The sequence below is a fragment of the Rhagoletis pomonella genome, unplaced genomic scaffold (assembly GCF_013731165.1).
Source record: "Rhagoletis pomonella isolate Grant_MI unplaced genomic scaffold, Rhpom_1.0 Rhpom_scaffold_01118, whole genome shotgun sequence".
NCBI lineage: Eukaryota > Metazoa > Arthropoda > Insecta > Diptera > Tephritidae > Rhagoletis > Rhagoletis pomonella.
Window position 1 is genome coordinate 40,498 of NW_023459672.1, and position 5,131 is coordinate 45,628.

At 36.8% G+C, this 5,131-nt stretch overlaps 1 long non-coding RNA gene across 1 annotated transcript; it reads left to right on the plus strand.

Moving 5' to 3' along the window:
- The first annotated feature begins 3,115 nt into the window (after positions 1-3,115).
- LOC118751960 lies at positions 3,116-4,262 on the plus strand. Its single transcript, XR_004994615.1, has 3 exons — positions 3,116-3,195; positions 3,250-3,720; positions 3,785-4,262. It is a non-coding gene; the product is annotated as an uncharacterized LOC118751960 (long non-coding RNA).
- Positions 4,263-5,131: the final 869 nt, after the last annotated feature.

Below are 5,131 nucleotides of genomic sequence, written 5' to 3' on the forward strand. Positions count from 1 at the left end.
CGCACCAGGGATCACTCGCATCCAAGTCCTTCGAAACGGTCTTGCCACTCGGCTACAGCGTAAATACTGTTAGATTTCTTGATAACTGCCAATATTAAGCAGGTTACATGAAAAAAAACTCCTCCATCCACAAAACATTACAAGGCAAAAATGCGCATAAATCTTTCTAAAAAAAATCCACTTTCACATTTTGAGTGACCAAAACTTTGGCTCGACTGCATGTCCACGGCGTTGTCAAGCTTTCAAGAAAATAAACAAAGAACCAAAAAAAAAGTTAAAATAGATTAGAGTGCAGCTGTCACATTTTCACTTAAGCAAACTTGTTTTGCTAAAACTGAGCTGTGACCTAAATATTCGCATCAGCAAAAAAAAAAAAACAAAAACCAAAGTCGAGCTGAAAGGCTAAATTGTCAAAACACTAATACCTTACAAAAATGTAAGGTCAACACTTCCGTCAATTGCGTGTGGGATTTATTTTATATGTATATTGCAATCCCTTGAGTTGGAGTTTACGAGTACTGACTAAATAACTTAGCTGCTCGCATATGTAATTGAGAGTGTGTGTGCGAACGAATGCGAATGTGTGACAAGCTTTGAGCAATAAATACTCGCCAGTCAATATGTTGAAAAGTCCATAAATCATTTGTGTGGTGCACGCACAAACATTTCCGAACTTACGCCAAATGCGGCGGTGTACAGCGGAGGGGGTGTGGTTGGACTCACATTTCACTCGAACAAAGTTTAGCCATTAAGACGAACGCATTTTAATCAATGAATTATTGGCATTTTCTTCCATCATGGATGCAGTTAAATTGATAAATCCACCAGCTTACAAGCCATTACAATTGTATTGCATTAACAGTTACGAAATGTTGCAAATGCTGCTGGAAGTTTGCTGGCAATTTTGTACATTCCCCAGCTGTTCGACGGTGTTCTCCTTTATTTATTTGTTGTGCATTTTATTTACGTACATATGTAGTATGCAAGCATCTTCTTCTTCCCTCATTTTATATACATACATTTACATCATTTATTATTCAAAATTTATTTATTCTTTACACATTTCATTGCGCCTGACTTTTGTGGCACAAGACACACGTGTGCGCCGCCGACGAATACAACGCGCTACACCTGTTTATTGCACCAACAGCTGTATATGTATGTTTGTGTGTGTGCTATGTAGTTTGGCTTCTGAGCCTGGTTAATCTTCCGCTACTCATGCAGCAACCAACTATAGCTAGTATGTATGTATGTACATAATCATTCGACGCTTCCACCAAAACCACTCTATCAGCGCATCAGACAAATGCTTGCTATGAATTTATAAAATCTGCAACAAGCACAAATCGGCGGAAATATCTACTTGACTTGGAAGACACAATAATGCACTTACACTCTGTGAAATAAGTGCCGGCAGCTTTGAAAGAGAGACCAACATTATCTATAACGAGTAATTTTTAAGCAAAAAACAAAACCGACTTCAATGCTCATATAGAAATTTAGGAGTGCCGTTAATGTTTTCATGATCCAATGATCGGATCTAAACCACATTAGTATGGGACCACCTCTGAGACTGACTTGGTGCAAAGTTATGCGGTAACATACATAAAAAAAAACTATTCCGACGAATTGATAACCACCTCTTTTTTTTTGTAAGTCGGTTAAAAGTGTAGCCGTTTTCTTTGTAAAACACTTGACTCAAAAATTAATGAACTGATTTCAAGCCAATATGAAGAGTACATAGGCTATATTTTAATCCCCTCGGTGGCGCAATAAGTCGACACATTCTACATTTACATATTTTGATGAAACTTTAAACAAATACTGGGGGTGAGACGATAAATTTATTTACGAAAAATATATCCGCTAGGTGGCGCTAAAGTCGAGATACTCATAAGATTTGTATTCACCGAGCCGAGTTATTGAGTAAATACGTATTTATGGTCCGAATCCAAGTTATGGGGACACCAAAATATTTTCGCCTATATATTTTTAAGTTTCCTAGCTGGCGAGATGAGGATTTCACATCCGCATGGAATAGGGGTTGAAGAATACGATAGCATATATAACTCCATTCTTTCTAAAGTCGACTTAGGCAGTCATTGCTTGTGACCACAGGTTTATGCTTCGACTTATTTCAAATCTAATGCAGTTAAAAAATTGTTGTCTATGTACATTGGTGATGGACAGAACAGAGGAACCGGAACCCGCAGAACCGGTTAATTTAGAGAACCGACCGGTCCGGTTCTTACAGTAGCCGAAAAACGGTTCCGGAAAACCTGAAACTCGATTACAAAAGAACCGAAAAACGGCTACGAAGGAATTGGTTATTAATCTCAAAATAACCGAAAAAATAAGTACGAAGAACCGAAAACTGGTTCCAAACGAACCGAAAAGCGATTCCGAAAGAATCGGAAAATGGTCTGAGAATGGCCGAACAAATAACTAAAATGTATTGAAAACCCGTTCAAAAGGACCGAAAACAGATTCTACAAAACCGAAAATCGGTCACGAATTCGGTTTGTTTACGTTATAGTTATGGAGTTCTGAGTTCATGACTGACCGCCAAGTCAAAACATTTTCAATCCAGTGAGTTATAGCAGGACTTAACCAAATGGAGTTAAGAGCCCCCAATATAACACCAATTGTGGAAAGCTACCTACATATACAAATATATATCAAGGAAGTCACTGATGGCATACCTACTACTGCCTGTAAAGCATAGCTTTTTATTGCAAATTTAATTAGGTAACCTTATAAAAATCGTCGCTGACGTGAAGAGGGCCGTAGATCTTGTGTAGAATAGTTCTCTTGAATGCACCTAAGACTTGAAAAATTTTTCTTCGACATCATCCACTGCGCCATATAAAAAAAAAACGGTTCGTCGAGGGAGTGGTCTGCTTTTGAATTGCATACAGGGTCCACAGAATTATTCGATCTTCTGGGAGAAAAATAAACAGAGGAATTTCTTCTTTTGTCCTTACACACTTTTGAGACCAATAAATATTTGACAGAGTGTACAAGCTGAAAATACCGGCCGAAGATTACGCAGTTACAATGCAGTGATCCATGCAGACAGTTGAACAGTTGAGCCAGACCAAGCGGCTGGACTAGCCAGCATACAAGCGAAACAAATAAATTTTGAGGATAGAATGTGCAATGTTGAGGCGGTAGAAAACCCCACAACTAAAGCAGGTAACGTATTGGTATATGTACAAACAAATGTACTTACTTACTTGTGTATAATAGCAATAATGACAACAACAAACTCGACTATAACAGCAACATTGTAAAATAATAAATAGCAAAACGGCCGACTCTACTCGACAGCCAACCCAACACAGACAGACCTCGTTCGTACGACAGGTGCGTGCGTGTAAATAAAGTCAAAGCCAACCAGACATCAATTCCAATGGCCAGCTGCTGGTCAGGTGAGCGGCCAGTCGGCCTCAGTCCGCTAAGCAATCAAACGGCCAGCCAGCCGGTCAGCAAGTCAAGCATACGAACTTAATACGAGCTAACTAAAGGTATGCGGCCAACGAACAAATGAACAAATGATTAAATAACAACAAAGGCAACAACTATATAAAAGGCCACAACTAAAATAGAGTGAGAAAAAACGAATTGGAAAAAATTAATACTAATCGAAATAAACAGTGCCAACAAATCAGCAGAAATAAGGGAAATCTGCGTAGACAGCGCGCGGTAGCAAATGGATTGGTAATAATAATAATAATAATAAGAAGAAAATTAAAAAATTTAAAACAAGTATGTTGGCAAATAGAGTGAGTGACGCGTCGACTCAAGATCGGCACGCGCAGCTTTATGGTGTTGGTGCCACCACACCACTGTTGCCGAGGCTGAGGCGGATGGCTGCTGCTAGTTCGGGCTAATGCCGCTGCCGCTTGGAGATGTTGGATGGTGTCGTTGTCGTTGTCGTTGTCGCTGCTGGAGACGCTGATGCTGAGGATGGCAGCCGCATAAAACTGGTATGGTTGCATTTTTGTGTATACACGTTATTATTTACTCACAATCAGTTTTTAAATATTTCGAATTGTTCAGTAGTAATCAACAAACAAACGGACAGTCAAACTTGTGAAAAAACGCAAAAAACACAAAATTTATGTTAAATTTCATTTGGCATTTAGAAATTGTGCGCTTGCAAATTAATATTGATAAAAAATCCGAGATTTTATATCTACTAATTTAACGACGTAAACGATAAAAATATGAGTGTTCCTAAAAAATTTGGCGATGTATTATAAATTGATTACAAAGTGTAATTTTGTATGCAAATAGTTAATTAAAATTTTAATGTTCATACAGTGGAAGCTTGTACTCCTAACGCCATTAAGGCGCTAAAATTGAGAAAGGGCCCAGTGTGCGTCGAAGAGAGAGATACATAGTAGATGGAGCCGTTGAAAAATACATTTCTGGCCACGTAAACCTTAGCACCACTTTAAAAACGATGAGGTAGAATTTTTCAAATTAAAAAAAAAAAAACAAAATGAAAATCAGGGACGGATAATAATCATTATTTTTTAAATTTTAACCAAAAAAAATCAACAAGTGTCCGTACGTCCTACTGTAATTTACAATGATTTTTAATTTTGCGAGTTTAATCAATAAAGATTAAAAATAAAAATTAATATTTTAATTTTAATTTTTCGATCAGAGGAAATTATTATTGCTTAATTTTTATTTTTTCGATCAAAAATAATGATTACTTTATGATTTTAATTTTTGCGCTCCAAAATAATAATAATTATTGAATTTTATTTTTTCACTTAAAAATAATGATCATTCAAAAAATCTCAAAAGCTATACCAGCGTAATTTTCGCTCTATCCTTTTCAGAGGTAGGGAAAGCCCCAAATTTGCAGGTCAAAACTTCAGACCATTGCGTCTGTATGGCCTTTCCAATTTTATAAAAATCATTATTTTTAAGTCGAAAATAAAACTCAGTAATAATTTTTATCTCTGAGCAAAAAAAATAAAAATCATAAAATAACACAGTGCAACACTGATTTTGGGGCGGCAAATGTTAAAGCTATTTTTAATAGACGTTTTTGTGCTTTTCAGCTTAAGATTTTGAGAAAATCGAGGTCAAAGTGATAAAAGCTCGTGTTTTT